The sequence below is a fragment of the Triticum aestivum genome, chromosome 3B (genome assembly GCF_018294505.1).
Source record: "Triticum aestivum cultivar Chinese Spring chromosome 3B, IWGSC CS RefSeq v2.1, whole genome shotgun sequence".
NCBI classification, from domain to species: domain Eukaryota; kingdom Viridiplantae; phylum Streptophyta; class Magnoliopsida; order Poales; family Poaceae; genus Triticum; species Triticum aestivum.
This window is the reverse complement of record NC_057801.1, coordinates 356,856,951-356,880,521: the sequence shown is the minus strand read 5'-3', so window position 1 is coordinate 356,880,521 and position 23,571 is coordinate 356,856,951.

The window sequence follows — 23,571 nt, the reverse complement described above, 5'->3', positions numbered from 1 at the left end:
TCCACCTCAACCTCAAGTTCAACAAGAGCAAATTGATCATGGAATTCCTCCGCGCCAAGAGCAACATGAGGATTACTATCCTCCACGTCAAGGACGTCACCATCACCATTGCCAACAACACAATGAAGAGCAACGCTATGGCAAGCTCAAGTTCACAATGCCCAAGTTCAATGGAAGCAATGATCCGGAGGAGTACCTCTCATGGGCATTGAAGGTCGACAAAATTTTCCGCTTGCACAACTATGAGGAAGAGAAGAAGATCGCTATGGCATCACTTGAGTTCCAAGATTATGTGCTCATATGGTGGGAACAAGTACTTGAACACCGTCAAGCAAGAGGTGAACCACCAATCACCACTTGGGCTCAAATGAAGGATGTCATGCGGGCACGCTTTGTACCAACCTACTACAACCGCGATCTCTTCAAGAAGCTACAACTCCTCAAGCAAGGAACAAAGAGTGTTGAAGAATACTAAAAGGAAATGGAGATAGCCATGATTCGAGCCAATGTCACGGAAGATGATGAGCAAACAATGGCACGTTTCTTGAATGGACTCAATCATCCCATCAAGAAGATTGCCGACTTCCAACCCTATTCCAACCTCATTGAGCTCGTACATCAAGCAACCAAGGCGGAACATCAAGTGCAAGATGACTTCAAGTACGCCAAGTACTCATCCAAGACCTACGGTTTCTCCAACACCCAAGCTTCAACGACTCCTTCAATATCTACATCAACCAAACCTTCTCCAAGCAATGACGACAAGTCAAGTTACAAGAAAACTTCGACAAGTTCAAGTCGTCTTCCTCCTACTACAGGCAACTTCAAGCCGCGTGCGTCATCATCTACTCCAACCAATGAGACCGTCAAAACAAGCTCCTTCAAGTGTTTCACTTGCGGCGGCCGAGGCCACACGTCCTTCCAATGCACGAGCAAGCGTACCATGATCCTCAACAACGACGGCACATATGACTCAATGAGTGAAGAGGAGATGGAAGCCCTTGAGAAAGTGGCCATGCACCGGCGCGTGAACGAGGATGAAGATGATCAAGTCTTTTGTGATGAGGATTCGAGCCCCACTCTCGTTGTCTCCAAAGTCTTGACACTTCAACATCAACAAGAAGAATACCAATGATGCCACATCTTCCACACTAAGGCCGGCATCAATGGAAGGTCCGTCAAGGTCATCATCGATGGAGGTAGTTGCCACAACTTGGCAAGTGAAGAACTATGTTCCAAGCTTCAATTGGTCAAGAGGAAGCACCCGCACCCCTACAAGGTTCAATGGCTAAGTGACTCCGGCACTATACGAGTCGAGCATACGGTCCAAGTCTCCTTCAAAATTGGTGCTTATGAAGACACTTTGGAGTGTGATGTGGTCCCAATGACCGTTTGCCACCTACTTCTTGGTCGACCATGGCAATTCGACCGTGGTGTCATCCACAATGGGCGCACCAATCACTATAGCTTCAAAATGAAAGGGAAGGAATATGTGCTACGACCTATGTCTCCTAGTCAAGTGATAGCCGACAAGCAAGCCACCAAACATGGAGAGAAGAGTGAAAAAGTGACACAACCAAAAGTGAGTGAGAGCCACAAGCCAAATTTTAGCGCCTCTTCGCCTAGAGAGAAAAACCTCATCCTATTTGCCACCAAAAGTGAGATAAGATAAATGTGTGAGAACCCATCGAGTGTGATGCACTTCGTCCTTGTGTGCAAAGATGGAGAGCCAACAACTAACACCTCTCACGAGTTACCTTTAGTGTTTCAATCTCTTTTGCAGGAATTCAAAGATGTTTTCCCCGATGAAATACCTCCGGGTCTATCGCCACTACGAGGCATTGAGCATCGAATCGACCTCATCCCCGGAGCACCACTTCCAAACAAAGCTCCATACCGTGTCAATCCCGAAGAAACCAAGGAGATTCAACGGCAAGTACAACAACTAATCGACAACGGTCATGTACGTGAAAGCTTAAGCCCTTGCGTCGTTCCCGTTATACGTGTGCCTAAGTCCGATGGAAGTTTCCGCTTGTGTTCCGATTGCAGACCCATAAATGCCATTACCGTTCGATATAGGCATCCCATTCCTCGCTTAGACGATATGCTTGATGAACTTAGTGGAGCCAACTTTTTCTCAAAAAATAGATCTTAAAAGTGGCTATTATCAAATCCGCATTCAAGAAGGTGATGAATGGAAAACCGCTTTCAAAACAAAATTTGGCTTATATGAGTGGTTAGTGATGCCTATGGCTTTGTCGGAAGCACCCGGAACTTTTGTGCGTCTTATGCATCATGTGCTTAGACCTTACATTGGAGTCTTCGTTGTGGTTTACTTTGATGATATCCTTGTGTTTAGCAAAACCATGAAAGAGCACATTAATCATGTTAAATCTCTGTTGCAAACCCTCCGCAAGGAAAGACTTTATGCGAACTTGAAAAAATGCACTTTTGGCGTTGACAAAGTGGTCTTCTTGGGTTTTGTTGTCTCTTCCAAGGGTGTCCATGTTGATGAAACTAAGATTAAAGCAATTAAAACTTGGCCCCAACCCACCAATTTGCAACAAGTGCGTAGTTTTCTTGGCCTTGCAGGATTTTATCGCCGCTTTGTGAAAAACTTTAGCACAATTGCCGCTCCTTTGCATGCTTTGAGTAAGAAGAATGCACCTTTTGTTTGGGGATCTTTGCAATCCATCGCTTTTGATGAGCTCAAGTCTTTGCTTACTCATGCTCCGATTCTTGCTTTGCCCAACTTTGAGAAAACTTTTGAGGTTCATTGTGATGCAAGTGGTACCGGAATTGGCCGAGTTTTGATGCAAGAAAAACGAGCCATTGCTTATTTTAGTGAAAAACTCTCCAGTGCTCAACTTAACTATCCCATCTATGACAAAGAATTGTATGCTTTAGTGCGTGTGCTACATGTTTGGGAACATTACCTTAGACCTCATGAATTTTTCATCCATACCGATCATGAAATGCTTAAGTACTTAAAAGGCCAAACTAAGTTGAACAAGCATCATGCCAAATGGAGTGAATTTATTGAATCTTTTCCATATGTGATCAAGTACATTAAGGGTAAAGAAAACGTTGTTGCGGATGCACTTTCACGCATATGCACACTTGTCACTCAACTTGAGTTGAATGTTATTGGTTTTGAGCATATAAAAGACTTGTATGAGCATGATCCTTCTTTTGCTACTCCTTATGCTAAGTGTTTGACGCACACGTCTTGGGAATGATACTACATAAAGGATGATTATCTTATGAGAGCTAACAAACTTTGCGTTCCCGAGTCTTCTCTTCGTTTACTCCTTTTGCAAGAGGCTCATGGAGGCGGACTCATGGGACACTTTGGACGCGACAAGACATTCGCCATGCTCTCCAAGAACTACTTTTGGCCCAAGATGTTTCGTGACGTCTCACGTTTCACCAACGGGTGCTCTACATGTCGCAAAGCTAAGTCTAAAGCTCAATCCCATGGTCTTTACATGCCACTTCCTATTCCTTATCAACCTTGGGAAGACATAAGCATGGATTTTATACTTGGTTTGCCTAGAACTCAAAATGGCAAGGATTCTGTCTTTGTTGTTGTGGACAAATTTTCTAAGATGGCACATTTCATTAATGCAACAAGATAGACGATGCTTCACATATTGCTAATCTATTTTGTAGGGAAATCTTGCGACTTCATGGAGTGCCAAAGACAATTGTCTCGGACCGCGACGTCAAGTTCTTGAGTTACTTTTGGAAGACCCTATGCGCCAAGCTCGGCATCAAGCTATTGTTCTCTTCGGCATACCATCCTCAAACCGACGGCCAAACGGAGGTGACGAACCATACACTCTCCACTCTACTTCGCGTGTTGATCAAGAGGAACATCAAGGAGTGGGAGGCGTGCCTACCAATCGCCGAGTACGCCTACAACCGTGCAAGACATTCGACGATAGGCAAGTCCCCTTTTGAGGTCGTCTACGGCTTCAACCCGTTGTCCCCATTGGACATTCTAGCTCTTCCTCTACAAGAGCGCACCAACCTCGACGCAAGTGCATGTGCAAGCTACATCAAGAAGATGCATTAGATACAAGGCACACCATCAAGCGCCAAGTACAACGCCTCGCGACCAGGCTCAATGTCAACAAACACCCCATGATATTCAACATTGGAGACCTAGTGTGGCTACATCTTCGAGAGGACCGCTTCCCCAACGAACGCAAGTCCAAGCTTCTCCCTCGCGCCGACGGACCTTTCAAGGTGCTAGCATGCTACAACAACAATGCTTACAAGATCGATCTCCCACGTGACAAGTACAACGTGAGCGACATCTTCAACGTCTCCGATCTCTCCCCGTACCATGGGGATGAGGATTTCGATCCGAGGTCGGATCTTTCACAAGGGGATGGAGATGATGCGGAGCATCCCTTGCTCATCCCAATGGACGTGCCTACATCTCCCTCAACACCACTTGGACCCATGACACGAGCCCGAGCTAAGGCTATTGAAGATAAGGTGAACTCGCTCCTCTCCGAACTCCCTCTTCCTACTCGCGAGACATGGCTACTACCTCATTCGGAAACTCTGTGTGTGATCAGGTGCCTGGAAGCGAGCCACGGAACAGCTACATACAAGAGCCAAGACGGCGAGGACCCCAAGCATGATGGACAAGAAGAGCTGCTGCAGAAGCTACAGACGTCGGACGACCGACCAAGTCCGGACGTCCGACGAGTCCCAGGGCACGGACGACCGAGCCCTCCGGACGTCCGGTACCTGGCCACCCGAACCAAATCTACGGAAGTCCGAGACGCCCCGGACGACCGGGCGACAAGCACCCGAGCCAAAACTACGGACAACCAACAGCCTACGGACGTCCGGTCCATCCAGAAGCTCCGGACAACCAACCCTCTCCGGACGTCCGACGCAACCAAGACAGAGCCGAATCTACGGACGTCCGAGCCCTGCCGGATGTCCGGACCGTCCCAAGCCTCCGGACGTCCGGCACCTGAGTGACCGCACCTACTGGCTGGAGCCCTTGTATCCCTTCACTTTGACTTCCATTTGCACTAAGACTATAAATAGAATGCCCCCACCTCCTAGTGAGGGTAGCATTGGTTTAGCTCATATTTTGTGTGAGAGCCTTGCTCATCCACTTGGTCACTTCTCCTCGGATCTCAGGACCTCTTCGGAGAAGATCCCCCAAGCGGATTCAAGACCCCTTTCTAGGGAAGACCATCAAGACCTCCGTACGGACAAGAATTGTTCCTTTGTATCCTTACCTTTGTTGATTGTGGATCATATGTTACTCTATGTTGTCGGGGATCTAGCACTCATGTGATTGATTCCATGTCGGTTTAGTGATTCTCTCTCTCGTTTTCCCCGTGTTTCCCCTTTGTGCTTCCGCGTGTTCTTTGTGAATCCCCGTAGGATCCCCTCCAAACGTGAAAGATCGTCCACATAGGGTTCCACCCTACATCATAGGTCCTTCATATGTAAGCAAAACAAATGTATCCAATTTAGGCAGCAACATATTCTCATGAACATTAGAATCATTACCAAGAAACGTAAGTACCTGGTAATTTAATTGGCATGCGCGAGCTCTAGTAATTGGTCCACTATGCATACCAGCAGGGGCTATGGGTGTAACAATGGTATTGATGTCCTCATCATCCTCCCCTTCTTGAAATGAAGTCGTCCTCGACGAAGCTCGTGTTCCTCAACCAAATAAAGCTTCAAATCTGCAATGTTAAAAGTGGGACTAACCCCAAAATCCGTAGGCAGCTCAAGTTTATATGTATTATCATTTATTTTCTCTAACACCTTAAAAGGACCATCAGCACGTGGCATTAACTTTGATTTGCACAAATCAGGAAACCTATCCTTACGCAAATGTAACCAAACAAGATCTCCAGGTGCAAACACAATATGTTTTCCACCCTTACCTCCAGCAAGTTTATATTTAGCATTCATACGCTCAATGTATTCCTTAGTTAACTCTTGCATTTTTAAGATCAATTCAGCACGTTGTTTAGCATCAAAATTAACCTTCTCCGAATATGGAAGAGACAACAAATCAATAGGTGCACGAGGTAGGAAACCATACACAATTTCAAAAGGGCACATCTTAGTAGTGAATGCAACAAATGATTATAAGAAAATTCAATATGATGCAAGCATTCTTCCCACATTTTCTTATTATTCTTCAAAACAGCCCTAAGCATAGTAGACAATGTTCTATTGACTACTTCAGTTTCTCCATAAGTTTGGGGGTGACAAGTAGTACTAAAAAGCAGTTTAGTCCCCAACTTACAACTTAAACATCTCCAAAAGTGGATAAGAAATTTAGTATCACAATCTGAAACAATACTATTTGGCACACCATGCAAGTGAATAATTTCACGAAAGAACAAATCAGCAACATTAACATCATCATCACTTTTATGACATGGTATAAAGTGTGCCATTTTTGAGAATCTTTCCATGACAAAAAATATGCTATCCCTCCCCTTCTTTGTTCGGGGTAAACCTAAACCAAAGTCCATAGATATATCCTCCCAAGGAACACTAGGTACAGGCAAAGGCATATATAAACCATGAGAATTGAGTCGTGACTTAGCTTTTTGACATGTAGTGCATCGAGCAACAAAACGCTCAACATCCCGTCTAATCTTGGCCAAAAGAAATGTGTAGCAAGTATGTCCTCCGTCTTCTTCACGTCAAAGTTTCCCTTTAATCCTCCTCCATGCGCTTCCTGCAACAACAAAAGATGAACGGAGCTAGCTGGAATGCATAGCTTGTTAGCACGAAACACAAATCCATCGTTAATGACGAACTTGTTCCACATTCTTCCTTCTTTACAATTCTGCATTACATCTTTAAAATCAGCATCATGGCACATATTGATCTTTGATGGTCTCCAAACCAAATATTTTGAAGTCAAGTTGTCAAAGCATAGTATAGCGACGAGACAATGCATCAGCAATAAAATTTTCTTTACCCTTGTTGTGTTTAATGACATAAGGGAAAGTCTCAATAAATTCAACCCATTTAGCATGTCTACGATTCAGTTTAGCTTGACTTTTAATATGTTTCAAAGATTCATGATCAGAATGTATAAAAAATTCTTTGGGCGATAAATAATGTTTCTAAAGTCCGAACAAGAGTATATAATTCTTTATCACAAATAGAATAATTCAGACTAGGCCCACTCAATTTTTTAGAGAAGTATGCACAAGGTTTGCCATCTTGTAATAACACACCTCCTAATCCAGTTCCACTACCATCACATTCAAGCTCAAAAGTCTTATTAAAATCAGGAAGTTGGAGTAAAGGAGCATGTGTCCACTTATCTTTCAATACCGTGAAGGCTTCTTCCTGTGTGGTACCCCAAACAAAAGCCACACCCTTCTTTGTAAGCTCATTGAGAGGTGCAGCAATGGTGCTAAAATCTCTCACAAAACGCCTATAGAATCTAGCTAGGCCAAGAAAACTCCTCACATATGTGACCATTTTGGGCTGCGGCCAACTCCCAATAGCTTCAATATTGGCTTTATCAACTTCAATTCCCTATGGAGTAACAACATAGCCAAGAAAAGATACTCCATCAGTGCGAAAAGTGCACTTCCCAAGGTTACCAAACAAACGTACATCATGTAGAGCAATAAAAAATATCACGTAAATGTTCCAAATGTTCGTCCAAAGATCTGCTATAAATTAGTATATCATCAAAATAGACTACCACAAATAGTCCAATGAAAGGACGTAAAACTTCGTTCATTAATCTCATGAAAGAACTAGGTGCATTAGTGAACCCAAAAGGCATGACTAACCACTCATATAATCCAAACTTAGTTTTAAATGTTGTTTTCCATTCATATCCCAATTTCATACGAGTTTCATAGAGCCACTCAATTCATCAAGCATATCATCTAGCCTAGGAATAGGATGACAATAATGAATAGTAATATTATTAATGCCTCTACAATCAACACACATACACGACGTACCATCCGTTTTTGGCACTAGTATAATAGGAACAGCACAAGGACTAATCGTGTATATAACCTTTATCGAGCAGCTCCTGTACTTGACGCATAATCTCCTTTATCTCCTCCGAATTAGTATGGTATGGTGCACAGTTTGGCAGCGAAGCACGGGGAAGTAAGTCAATCTGATGCTCAGTCCCTCGAATAGGTGATAATCCCGGTGGCATGTCTTGTGGAAAGACGTCAGCGAACTCCTGCAAATTTTAGTTACATCAGGAGGCAAAGAGGAAGGCACGTCCTCAAATGGAAATAATGCCTCTTTGCACACAAAAGCATAGCAAACAGGTTTGCTGAAATCTAGATCATCAATATCAGATTTGGTAGCAAGTAAACATGCACTTTTAGATTTAATTTCAAAGGCAACACTACACGGTTTATTATGAGGTTTCATTTGTTACTCAAATTCTTTTGCCACAATCTGATTTTCACTCTTATTTTTCTCCTGTTTTGCTTTATTAGCTCTATTAATATCATCTTTCAAAATGGAATCAAGAGACATAGGAAGCACAGTAATATGTTTATCCTTATGAACAAAAGTATACTGATTGTTTCTACCATGGTGTACAATTTTTTTTTATCAAATTGCCATGGTCTACCAAGTAATAAACAACATGTTTGCATAGGTACCACGTCACAATCAACATAATCAGCATATGTAGAGATACTAAAATGCACACAAACAGTACGTGTTACCTTAACCTTGCCGCTGTTGTTGAACCATTGGATGTAGTAAGGATGTGGATGTGGTCTTGTGGTGAGAGATAGCTTCTCCACCATCTCCATGCTAGCCAAGTTGTTGCAGCTCCCTCCATCTATGATGACGCGCACAGAACGTTCCTTCACAACTCCCTTTGTATGGAACAAATTATGCCTCTGATTTTGCTCAACATGTGTGACCTGCACACTCAAAACATGTTGAGCAACTAAACTTTCATACCTGTCAGCATCTTCAGCAGCCATATATTATGTCTCATGATCAGAATCATCTCCACCGTTTTCTTCACTTGTAATAAGAGCCAAAGTCTCCTCATCATAGTCACTAGCGGACTCATACCCACTGATACGTCTCCAACGTATCTATAATTTTTTATAGTTCCATGCTATTATATTATCATTCTTGAATGTTTTACAATCATTTTATAGTCATTTTATATCATTTTTTGGTACTAACCTATTGACATAGTGCCTAGTGCCAGTTGATATTTTCTACTTGTTTTTTACATCGCAGGAAATCAATACCAAGCGGAGTCCAAATGCAACGGAACTTTTTGTTGCAAGACATCCAGTGGGCCAAGAAAGGACCTGAGGGGAGCTCCAAGGGGAGCACAACCCACCAGGGCGCGCCTGGGGGCCCAGGCGTGCCTCGATGGGTTATGCCCTCCTCGTTGGCCTCCCACACCGCCTCTTTGCTCTATAAATACCTCAATATTCCAAAAACCCTAAGGGAGTCGATGAAAATCAATTCCAGCCGCCGCAAGTTCCAGAAACACCAGATCCAATCTAGACACCATCTCGAAGGGGTTCATCATGTCCATTGGTGCCTCTCCGATGATGCGTGAGTAGTTCTTTGTAGACCTATGGGTCCGTAGTTAGTAGCTAGATGGCTTCCTCTCTCTCTTGATTATCAATACAATGGTCTCTTGGAGATCCATATGATGTAAGTATTTTTGCCGTGTGTTTGTTGGGATCCGATGAACTTCGAGTTTATGATCAGATCTATGTTTTTATCCATGAAAATTATTTGAGTCTTCTTTGATCTCTTATATGCATGATTGATTATAGCCTCGTATTTCTTCTCCGATATATGGCTTTTGTCGTGGAATTATCATGTCAGATGTCCTAGTGAGAGGACTTAGTCATGGAGCCATCGCAACGAGATTATCTTAAAGGGATTAAACCGGACAAAGGACACGGGGAGTTTATACTGGTTCGGCCCCTTGCTGTGAAGGTAAAGCCTACGATCCAGTTGTGGTGGAATTGATGGGGTCTCGATGAACAGGGAGCGAATCCGCTTTACCTATCTCTTGAGTTGTTGTTTCTTGTTCCTGAACCGCCGTCGGGTCGTCCCTTTATATACACAGGTTGACGCCCGGTGGTCTACAGAATCCCGAGGCTGACTCATACATGTGTCCGGCTCGGTTTCTACCTTTCTCTATCTTACAACACAAGTTACATATCTCATGGCGGTTTATGTCTATGGGCCGTAATCCGCCCTTGGGATCTGGGCCTCTAAATCTCTGTAGTAAAGAGCCATACTCCTTGTCTTCATGGGCTTCAATACGGATGATTCCTTGTGAGCATAAACCGGCCCCTCCTGGGCGGTTTATACTCAGTAGTTATATCCCCTTTCGCACCGCCGTTATACTCAGTTGTTGTCCTTTCGCACCGCCGTTCTTCTTTCCCTTCCCCGACTTCTCATTGTCAGACTCGGGATCCTTGGTACTATCAGAATTGGCATACTTAACCAAAGTTGCCATGAGTGTTCCCATGTCATTGCAGTGACGCTTGAGTCGTCCCAACTTCAACTTCAGCGGTTTAAACCGACAATTGCCCTCCAATGTTATGACTGCTGAATCGGCATTGATGCGGTCCGTTGAATGCAAGATCTCCGAAACCCGGCGCACCCAATGGGTTGTCGACTCGCCTTCTTCTTGGACACAGGCAACCAGATCCACAATTGACATGGATTGCTTGCACGTGTCCTTGAAGTTTGTTATAAATTGGGCCTTTAACTCGGCCCATGACCCAATGGAGTTAACCGGCAAGGTTTTCAGCCAAGTGCGAGCCATTCCATCCAACATCATGGTGAAATATTTTGTGCAAGCCGCTTCATCCACATCCAGCATCTCCATTGCCATCTCATAACTTTCAACCCATCATTCGGGGGGTAAATCAACGGTGTAATTGGGCACCTTACGCGGCCCTTTGCAATCCTTGGGCAGCCGCACATTGCGTTGAGCCGGGGTGAGGCACGGCACCCCCAAGAGCTGAAAGCAAGACCTCGTTCCACTGACGTTATCAGACGAACCGGAGTAAACTGGCAGTTCGCGTGCTGCACCGCTAACTCGGCTTCTCGACGCGCTCTACCATTATCCACCACGTCCTGAGCATTTGCACCACCGCATGCCAGATTAGGCCCTCGAGGGGCATCACGGTTCCGCGCACTGCTTGACACAGTCGGTTCATCAATGTGTCTGTTGTAACTCTTGCTTGGGTGAGGGGTTGAATGAATTTTGTCCTGGCTATACGAATAGGCCTGCTGCTGCACCATAGCGGTTTGAAGAAGATCCCTTGCCCGCCGCGTCTCAACCGCCACTGGAGACTCGCCCTCCGTTGGAATAGCTGCCAACCGTGACGCCGCAGCGATCATGTTATCCAAAGGAGTGGCGAAGTGACCCGGTGGCGTCGGCATGTACTGCAACGGGTCATGGGTCACTTGAAGTGGGTCCGTCACTCGTGGTTGATCCGGCGCTCCTGTCCCAGGTGCTTTAGTCCAGTTTACTGCTGCCGGATTACTGGGTCCTGCTCCTCGCGTGTTAAAGAGATTCATTGCTTCATAAACCTGTGGCAGACGAGATCGATGCCTCCTCCTCAACACGACGTTCGAAGCGTTCTGATCTAGCATGAGCCGGTAATTCTCCGCGTGAATCCGCTGTGACTGGGCATCTAAAGCAGCCCGCTCATCAGCCATCCAGGTTTCCTCAGCCGCCATGCTGGTTTCCTCTGATGGGGCAATCTAATGGCTATAGAGGATCGTTCCTGCCTGGCTCTCATGCCTGACAAGGTGGCCCAAAGGTTGTCTGAAGTGCTCCTTAGCCTGAGTTATCTGATCTCGCAGCTTTGTGACCTCTGTGTTATGCTGATCTGGAGTCTCCGGGGTAACCTCTATGGTCAACAGTGTCATCCAGGCGTCCAATAAACCGGACAAAACCTGAGCCGGCCGGCGCGCGGGGACTCCTACCCCGGCCGCCGATACAGAAATCATTGCTACTGCAGTTGAAGATTGCAACGTGGGCTGCGTACCGGCCATGAAGATCACAACCCGGTTCGGCGGTTCAAGGGGGTCCGGAATACTATTGCCATCAGAACAGCCCCAAACCGGCCATCTTGCAGTTGATACAGTGACTCGGTCTTACCGGTGGATGATTCGCCATCAGAACAAACGACCGTCTCACCATCGGACACCGGTTCAGACTCTGCACCATGGATGAATCCTACGAATGCAAGCTTCATGGCAGGCTGAACCCAGGCAGGGCTTGCACGCTGAGCCGTCTCGACGAGGTCGGTGCTGATGTCCGGCTCAGGGCCCGGTTCACCGATCTTCCCGATGAAGACATGAATTCCTCCAAAGGGGACCCGGTACCCGTACTCGATTGAGCCGGCATCAGGGCCCCGGCCTGCGTCGTCGATGTAGAGCTTGCCGCGATAACTCTTTGTCATCCGGACAACCGCGTATCCCTTGAGTCCTTCAAAGTTGCCCTTCAAGAACTCGAAACCATTGTGTGATAGCCCCACGGTGGGCACCAACTATCATGGAATTGTAACATCAGATGTCCTAGTGAGAGGACTTAGTCATGGAGCCATCGCAACGAGATTAGCTTAAAGGGGTTAAACCGAACAAAGGACATGGGGAGTTTATACTAGTTCGGCCCCTCGCGTGAAGGTAAAGCCTACGATCTAGTTGTGGTGGAATTGTTGGGGTCTCGATTAGCAGGGAGCGAATCCGCTTTACCTATCTCTCGAGTTGTTGTTTCTTGTTCCTGAACCACCGTCGGGTCGTCCCTTTATATACACAGGTTGACGCCCGGCGATCTACAGAATCCCGAGGCCGGCTCATACATGTGTCCGGCTTGGTTTCTACCTTTCCCTATCTTACAACACAAGTTATATATCTCATGGCGGTTTATGTCTATGGGCCCTAATCCGCCCTTGGGCTCTGGGCCTCTAAATCTCTGTAGTAAAGCACCATACTCCTTGTCTTCATGGGTTTCAATACGGATGATTCCTTGTGAGCATAACCCGGCCCCTCCTGGGCGGTTTATACTCAGTAGTTATATCCTCAATAGTTTTGTTTGGCCAACTTGATCTATTTATATTGCAATGGGAAGAGGTCCTTTGTGATGGGTTCGATCTTATGGTGCTTGATCCCAGTGACAGAAGCGGAAATGACACGTATGTATCGTTGTTATTAAGGATAACAAGATGGGGTCTATTTCTACATAAATAGGTCTTGTCTACATCATGTCATCGTTCTTATTGCATTACTCTGTTTTTCCATGAACTTAATACACTAGATGCATGCTGGATAGCGATCGATGTGTGGAGTAATAGTAGTAGATGCAAGCAGGAGTCGGTCTACTAATCTTGGATGTGATGCCTATATAATGATCATTTCCTGGATATCGTCATGATAATTTGAAGTTCTATAAATTGTAAAACAGTAATTGTTTTCCTACCGTTTGCTATTCTTCTCGAGAGAAGGCACTAGTGAAACCTACGGCCCCCGGGTCTCTTTTCATCATATTTGCCTTTGTGATCTATTTTCCTTTGCTTTTATTTCCAGATCTACTAAACCAAAAATAGAAAAATACCTTGCTACAATTTATTTATTTTGCAATCTATTTATCCTATCTATCACAAATTTATCATGTCTTCTCGCCAATTCGAGGCATCGTTACCCGGAAGGGATTGACAACCCCTTTAACACGTCGGGTTGCGAGTATTTTTTATTTGTGTAGGGGTTGTTTACGTTCTGTTTCTTGGTTCTCCTACTGGTTCGTAACCTTGGTATCATCAGTGAGGGAAATACCTGCCATTGATGTGCTGCATCATCCCTTCCTCTTTGGGGAAACAACGACGTTAGTTCAAGTAGGCATCAAAAGGAATTTCTGGCGCCGTTGCCGGGGAGGATGTTCAACATCAACCAGGTTCCTAATCACAAATCTCATCTCCTCGCAATTTACATTATTTTCCAGTTGCCTCTCGTTTTCCTCTCCTCCACTTCACAAAATTTTGCCGTTTTATTCGCCCTCTTTTTCGTTCGCCGTTTTCTCGTCAGTTCTGTTTTTTAGTGCAATCTTGTTGTGAAGTCACCATGAGTGATTTTGGTATGGTAGAAACAGATGATGGCCTAACTCCTAAAATGGAGCGTATGGGTAATCTGGATACCAAAACTTTTGTCTTGGGGCAAGGGAATTTTATGGGAAAAGAATATATCCAATAATTTTTCAACAGAAAATTAAGTCTTGATGATATTCCTATACTTAAAAGGACTAAATCTTATGTGGAAGCTATTTCGGCACTTGTTCTGAAACTTGAAACTATATTTATCCGTACTCATCCTACCTTGCAAAGATTGCTCTATGAGTTGCCCGTTATAAAGAACCCTAAAGCTAAAAAGTTAGCCACTCTTGTTCTCATGAATGAATTTTAGTACATAATACGGGAAGCTAGGGAAATCTTTGATTTTTACGGCATGGATTATGAAAAATCAGTGATTGATGAAATTCTTTACAATAGTGATTATGCTTTGAGACATTTGCTTGGAGATAACCAAATCTTTGATGAGAATCTTAAAAAGCAGGTCCCCATTTTAGATATGATCCAACAAGTTTTAATGATGTTAATCAACACTATTCTTGTATCACTGCCGGAAATCAAAGGGTTACGATAAAAAGCAACTTGATAGTGATAAGGTTTCCATGGATAATGTGTTCTAAACGTGGTACGCGTCCATCACCCTCTTCATCGGCGTCAACAGCATTTCGAGGGCTGGATCCATGTTGAAAAACCGTGTTTCGGATGATTTTATCTTTGACGTGTACTCTACCACCCTTCTGTGAGCTCACTCATGGACAGATATATTGATAGAGGCGAAGGTGTCCCGATGTTTCGGTGAGATAGCTATCATTTTCTGTGGGAGTCGACTTTGACGATCGGACTACGAACGTGCAAAGACGTCCCACCTTAGCAATCGCTAAACCAACTTCCGAGGGGTTATTGATCACGCTAGAGCACGATCAACCTGACCATGAGTGTGTATTTCCTGCAAGCAAACGAAGAACAAGCAAGGAACTGAGATTGCAAAATGGATATTGCGAATAAAAGAGGAAAGATTTAATAATGAAGGTGGGGTTCTATGACATCTTAGTCTGGTCATTGAACACAAACAAAGTACGCGAAGTTGCAGCTATGGCGAAGTAAACAAAACCCAAAGTCTAAACAACGCCCTAAGGGTTGTATATATGGAGGAAGATGGGGGAATTTTGTGACCCTTGGACGAGGGGTCCGAAACAAGCCCCATCTCTTGTTTCCCCACACATGCAGACTCTAAAATCAGGTCATACTTAAGTACTTCAAAATTACATGGGCCTGGCCCAAAAATAAGGTGACGCAGCACCTATAATAGCCTCTAGATGGAAAGTATGAAGTGGCATCTTGTATATTTCGTCCAAGGTTTCATGCACTCATTATGGTGGCTTCAAAGTCCTGAAATCATCACTTGTAACTCCGTTCTTGTTCCCCTTGCGGATGCCATCATCTCCATGCTTGATCTTGCTCCAATGTTCATCCTCTTGTCCCAGCTAGGCCCTTCATTTGTAATCAAGACAAATGTATCCAATTTAGGCAGCATCATATTCTCATGAACATTAGAATGATTACCAAGAAACGAAAGTACCTGATAATTTAATTGGCGTGCGCGAGCTCTAGTAATTGGTCCAGTATGTATAGAAGCAGGGGCTATGGGTGTAACAATGGTATTGATGCCCTCATCATCCTCCCCTTCTTGAAATGAAGTCGTCCTCGATGGAAGCTCATCTTCCTCACCCAAATAAGGCTCTAAATATGCAATGTTAAAAGTGGGACTAACCACAAAATGTGCAGGTGGCTCAGGTTTATATGTATTATCATTTATTTTCACTAACATCTTAAAAGGACCATCAGCACATGGCATTAGCTTTGATTTGCACAAATTAGGAAAGCTAGCCTTATGCAAATGTAACCAAACAAGATGTGCAGGTGCAAACACAACATGTTTTCTACCCTTATCTCCAGCAAGTTTATATTTAGCATTCATACGCTCAATGTTTTCCTTAGTTAACTCATGCATTTTTAAAATTAATTCAGCATGTTGTTTAGCAGCAAAATTAACCTTCTCCGAAGATGGAAGAGGCAACAAATCGATAGGTGCGTGAGGTAGGAAACCATACACAGTTTAAAAAGGGCACATCTTAGTAGTATAATGCAATGAATGATTATAAGCTAATTCAATATGAGGCAAGAATTCTTCCCACATTTTCTTATTATTCTTATAAACAACCCTAAGCATAGTAGACAATGTTCTATTGACTACTTATGTTTGTCCATCGGTTTGGGGGTGACAAGTAGTACTAAAAAGAAGTTCAGTCCCCAACTTAGCCCATGAAGATCTCCAAAAGTGCCTAAGAAATTTAGCATCACGATATGAAACAATAGTATTTGGCACACCATGCAAGCGAATAATTTCATGAAAGAACAAATCAGCAACATTAACAACATCATCGCTTTTATGACATGGTATAAAGTGTGCCATTTTCGAGAATCTATCCACGACATCAAATATGATATCCCTCCCCTTCTTTGTTCGAGGTTAACCTAAGACAAAGTCCATAGATATATCCTTCCAAGGAACACTAGGTACAGGCAAAGGCATATATAAACCATGAGGATTGAGTCATGACTTAGCTTTTTGACATGTAGTGCAGCGAGCAACAAAACGACCAACATCCCGTCTCATCTTTGGCCAAAAGAAATTTGTAGCAAGTATATCCTCCATCTTCTTCAAGCCAAAGTGTCCCATTAATCCCCCTCCATGCGCCTCCTGCAACAACAAAAGACGAACAGAGCTAGCTGAATGCATAGCTTGTTAGCACGAAACACAAATCCATTGTTAATGATGAACTTGTTCCATGTTCTCCCTTCTTTACAATTCTGCAATACATCTTTAAATTCAGCATCATGCACATATTGATCTTTGATGGTCTCCAAACCAAATATTTTAAATTCAAGTTGTGAAAGCATAGTATATGACGAGACAATGCATCAACAATAACATTTTCTTTACCCTTCTTGTGTTTAATGACATAAGGGAAAGTCTCAATGAATTCAACCCATTTAGCATGTCTACGGTTCAGTTTTGCTTGACTTTTAATGTGTTTCAATATTCATGATCAGAATGTATAACAAATTCTTTCAACCATAAATAATGTTTCCATGTTTCTAAGGTCCGAACAAGAGTATATAATTCTTTATGATAAGTAGAATATTTCATACTAGGCCCACTCAAATTTTTAGAAAAGTATGCAACTGGTTTGCCATCTTGCAATAACGCACCTCCTAATCCAATTCCACTATCATCACATTCAAGCTCAAAAGTCCTATTAATATCAGCAAGTTGGAGTAAAGGAGGATGTGTAAACTTACCTTTCAACGTAGTGAAGGCTTCTTCCTGTGCGGTACCCCAAACAAAAGGCACATCATTCTTTGTAAGCTCGTTGAGAGGTGCAGCAATGGTGCTAAATCTCTCACCAAACGCCTATAGAAACCAGTGAGACCAAGAAAACTCCTCACTTGTGTGACCGCTTTGGGCTGCGGCCAACTCTGAATAGCTTCATTCTTGACTTTATTAACTTCAATTCCCTGTGGAGTAACAGCATAGCCAAGAAAAGATACTCGGTCAATGCAAAAGGTGCACTTCCCAACGTTACCAAACAAACGTGCATCACGTAGAACAATAAAAACAGCACGTAAATGTTCGAAATGTTCATCCAAAGATTTTGTATAAACGAGTATATCATTAAAATAGACTACCACAAATCATCCAATGAGAGCACGTAAAACTTCATTCGTTAATCTCTTGAAAGTACTAGGTGCATTAGTTAATCCAAAAGGCATGACTAACCACTCATATAAACTAAACTTAGTTTTAAATGTTGTTTTCCATTCATCTCCCAATTTCATACAAATTTGATGGTATCCACTACGCAAATCAACTTTGGAGAATATTGTAGAGCCACTCAATTCATCAAGTATATCATCTAGCCTAGGAATAGGATGATGATAACAAATAGTAATATTATTAATGCCTCTACAATCAACACACATACGCGACATACCATCCTTTTTGGCACTAGTATAATAGGAACATCACAAGGACTAAGAGTTCGCGTATATAACCTTTGTCAAGTAGCTCTTGTACTTGATGCATAATCTCCTTCGTCTCCTCTGGATCGGTACGGTATGGCGCATGGTTTGGCAGCGAAGCACCGGGAATTAAGTCAATCTGATGATCAATCCCAGGAATAGGTGGTAATCCTGGTGGCACATTTTGTGGAAAGACATCAACGAACTCCTGCAAAATGTTAGTGACAGCAGGAGGCAAAGAGAAAGGTACATCCTCGAATGAAAATAATGCCTATTTGCACACAAAAGCATAGCAAACGGATTTGCTGAAATCTAGATCATCAATATCAGATTTGGTGGCAAGTAAACATGCACTTTTCAATTTAATTTCAGAAGCAACAATAGATGGTTTATTATTAGGCTTCATTTGTTGCTCAAATTCTTTTGCCACAATCTGATTTTCACTCTTATTTTTCTCTTGTTTTGCTTTATTAGCTCTATTAATATCATCTTTCAAAATAGAATTAGGAGTCATAGGAAGCAAAGTAATATGTTTATCCTTATGACACTACTGGAATCAGGATCTTTGCCGCCAGCCAGATCTTTGCCGTCAGCTAGCTGATGGCAAAGAAGGTCTTTGACATCAGTATACAGAAAGCTGACGGTAAAGAAAGAGCTGACGGCAAAGAGCGCGTTTGTCGTCAGCCGGATCTTTGCTGTCAGCTAGCGGACGACATAGAAGCTTTGCCGTCAGATAGCGGACGACAAAGAGGAAGGGTGGCCCACTAGTGAGAACCACCTAACGGCCACTTTCTTTGCCGTCAGCTAGTAGACGACAAAGAAAGTGCTTAAATAGACGTCCGTTAGGTAGGCTCTTTGTCGTCTGGCAAAGAATCGTACCTAACTGAAAATCAAACACGCCCGCGCCCGACCACTCTCTCTCTCTGTCCCCTTTCTCCTCCCCGAGCCCGAGCCACCGCCACCATGTGCCACCGCCGTCACCAGTCGCCCTGCCCCCATGCCGCCGCCACCCCGCGCCACTCACATCGTCGCGCTGCCCCGGTGACCCCCTCTCCACCCCGCGCCAACCCTATCGTCGTGCCGCCCCCGCCGCCTCGGCGACCCCCTCCTCCGCCCCGCGCCACCCCGACCTCGACCTCGACCGCTCCTCACCCTCAAGTAAGTGTGTCCGGTCTTCATGGTGCCCCAATTGCACTTTTGATGCATTGATTTGGTCATTATCTCCGCCTAGGGTTCACAATCTGTTATGATCTTTGTGCTATGTTCATATGTACAGTTCTAGTTAGTTTTGATTTGCCTGTGGTACTGTCTGCCCATGATGAAAATTAAATTCAGAAAAATGTTTTTATTTTTGGTTCAGATTGAATGCTCCCTCTTGATTGTAGTTGAAGATCAGCATCGGTAGTAATAAGTGCGAGAAACACAGAAGATATGGCGGTTGTCATATAGGTTCATAAATTAACAATTTCAGAGTAGTTTCAGACTTTTTCAAAATTTTAGAGTATATTTCCATGTCAAGTTTTTTAGCTGTTAAGAGTTATGGTCTCGTTGAGGGTGAATACAGTACACCGGGCAGTAGTCGTGTATACGTTGTTCTTATTTTCATGGCCCTCAAGAAACCATGCTTTATTATTACAGTCAATCTTGATGAGGACATGACTACCTTGTATACGACCAAAAATATTGCATACATGCATATTTGTCAGGTGATTTCTAGTGCAAACTATTCAATAATCTATTTATGTTATCCAGAACAAAAATACTTCACACACTTTTGTGTTTTGTCTAATTACAGGTGTATGGGATATTTGTACAATTCACATATGAAGATAAGGGAGAAAGAGATGTTTAAGTGTTGTTCAAAAAGTTCTCTCACGTCACTTTTGAGCCAAGAGAAGATAGAGTCCAAGTCTCTCACGTTCTGGATTCAGATTCGGACTGCACAGACATACCTGACTCAAAACGCCAACAACTTTTTCATACGGACTCCGAATTGGGTGATTCTTTTTTTGTTGGATTCTAGATTTTGTGCTCTTTCCAGCACAGTTGGATTCACCTTCAAATTCGTCCGGAGCGTTGAGATATCGACGAAACAATCAGACGCTGCAGCAGAATCCGAGTCAAACAACAAGTCCAAAGGTGTTGCATCACCTCCACTTGGGCCGATTGGCCTTGTACGACCTAGGGTTAGTTTTAGGCTGCCTTGGGACGTCCTCCCACCTCCTAGGCCACCACCCCTTGCTCCTATATAAGTAGATCCATCTAGTAGCTTTTCCCTTGGGATTTGTTTAGTTAAAAGTTAGCCATTGCAACTTCGTGTACTTCGTTTGTGTCCGACGACTAGACCAAGACCGCTTACGGATCCCCACCTTTATCAATACTTCATACATATTCGCAATATTCAGATTTCTTTTATCATATTCTTGCTCGTTCTTCGATTGCTTGCAGGAATAGACCTTCGTGGTCAGGTTGATCGTGCTCCGGCGTGGTCAATAACCTCAGGAGATTGGTTTAGCGATTGCTAAGGCGCAACGTCGTGCACGTTTGTAGTCGGATCGTCAAAGTCGTCTCCACCAAATTGGTAGTTATCATCTCATCGAAAGATTGGGACACCCCGCCTCTACCAAGTGGTATCCGTTTTTAGGTTGCTCGGTGAGAATTTCCAGTTTTCCCTAGATTAGATTTATTTTCTTACCTATTGTCCAAGAAAAAGCCACAAAAAAAGTTAGATCTATTCATCCTTTGTCCAAGCCAGTCTGAGCCTTTGCATTTTTCTTTTCATTGTTTGCATTATTGAATTATCGGTTGCATCGCCGTGTCGAGTTGCTGGTCTTAGTGTCTAGTTTCTTTAGAGTTTCAAATTCTGTTCACATTAGTCACGCCGCCGCTGCATCATTATCCCTTTCGCTGTCCACCATCCCATCCATCAATTTTCACCATGTGTTACGCATTGTTCGTTGTCATAATCATAGTTGAGGTCATTCACATCTTCGCCTGATCCAATCTGCATCTTATCTAGTTTGTCTTGGAAAGAGGGAGAAAAAAAAGAAAAAAAAGTAAAAGAAAAAAAGTGTGATAAAAAAAAGAGAAGAGAAAAAAAATCGGATCTATCTAGACTCAATCTCGTAGTTGAATTCGGACTGGAATCTGTTTTGTGCACTGTTCAGTAACAAAGGCATAACTTCCTCATACGAACTCCGTTTTGGCTCCACAAGTACTCAAATTAAAGCTAGCAACTAGACGCATCTGAATAGTTGCAAAAGCTAGTTCAATATTTGGCGTCTCAAAATCAGCTTCTAAATAGGTCTTTTTGCCCTCCGAAGTTCGCGCATACAGTTTGTTCCAGTTTTTCAGGCCAGTTTTAGAATTCTTTGACTCCTCATATCAATTCAGAATTGATTGATTCTTTTTGCATTGGAAAGCCTATGTTAGTAGCAAACTTTTCAAGAGGAAAGTTGGAGAGAGAGTTGTTATATATCCTGCTTGGCAGTTGTTATTCATCATTATCTTTACTGCCGTTGTGATCTTCACTTATATCTTGCTGTCCAGAGCTACTTATCCTTCATTGATGCTAGTTGTGCTATGCCGTGACCTCATTAGTGTTCTAGGCTCGCGTCTCTAGTCCGGTCTAGCCTAAGACCAGCACAGTACCGTCGTTGAGCGTTTATTCAACATTGCATTTTTGAATTGATTCTTGCTAATCTTTTGCTACCATATATAGCCAACCCAGCTCCACATATTTCTACACCGTGTATACGTACGTTCCCCTGGCAATTGCTTTACACAATCTTCGGAGTTATTTGACACCGCTGGTTGCCTGTTACCACCTGTCGCATGGTAAGAACTTGTAAGATATTGATATTTGCTTTACTGTGAGCACGTTACAAGCACATCCTAGTAGTTCATAGGAACATTATTCTCGAATTTTGTTTCTTGTTTCTACTAATCATGACAGGTTCCGGAGAAAGAAGTTCTTCGACGATGAACACATCTTCACCATCACGAGAGTTGGGACAACACACACAAGCACATGGTCAGGTTATCTCTTTACCATCATTTGAGGGTAGATTTAATCCTGCTATTTATCTAGATTGGGAGCTTAAAGTAGAACAAGTTTTTAGTTACCATGACTTTTCTGAACTTGAGCGAGTACGAGCTGCCACTAGAGCATTTACTGGTTTTGCTTCTGTTTGGTGGAGTGTGCATTGTAAGAAAAACATTGATAACCAACCCACAACTTGGAAAGATTTGAAACATGTAATGAGACAACAATTTTTCCCTCCTTACTATCGTCGTGAATTACTTCGCAAATGTGAACAATTTAAACAACACAATAAAACTGTTCATGCTTACTACCAAGAGTTCAAATCTTATATGCATCATTGTGACATAGAAGAATCTGAGGATGATACAATGAATAGATTTTTTGGTGGTTTGAACCATGATATTCAGGCAAGATTTAGGTATATTCCTTGTTGCATTACTGGTATGTATGTTCGTGTTTGTACCTTTGAGAGACAGTTACAGGAGGATGCATTGGGTGACTACAATAACTACTATTCCAATTCATGCTCACTACCATCGGTTGATTCCTCCACCGTTGCACCTACTAGAGCAGCCACACCTCACATTGTGAGTGCGACATCATCTCAAGTGTATGGTACATTGTCATTGTCCATACCGACATCAGCTACGTCTTTGCGACAAGGTAACAGTAAAGGTATTGATGATATAACTTCACATGAGAATGATGCATCCCTAATTAACTTAAATACACCATGTGTTGAGTTACCTGTTGATTTGAGCACGCCACCTATTTTAGAGAATCATGTTACTATCATGAATGCATCATGTGATCAAACAACTGAAATACCAACAATTTTGAGTGCACCCATTGAATTAACTATTGATGCAAAAGAACCAATGTTTAATCATTTTGATATGACCTCTAATCTTGGTGATGATTCTGTGTCCAATGACTTACTGCATGTTTGCTTATTTAAGAATGTTGTAGCATGTAAATTTGATGCAAGTAAGGTTTATTCACCAATATTGGGATGGTTTAATGATGAATATTGTCAATCATTTGATAGGAATAAGAGCTTCACTTATATGTGCAAACTGAGTTGCAATATTTTCATGCCTTCTACTTATGATAATATTTTGCCTTTATATTTTATGATATATGAAAGTTACTCATGTATACATGTGTCATATGTGCAAAAATCAAGGGAAGTAAAAATGGATGACATATACATATACAACATGTATACCTTGTCTCTTTTCTTAGCCACATTTCAGATTAAGCAACGCCGAGGACGGCTTTGTTTTCAAAAAGGGGAGGATGATGAGG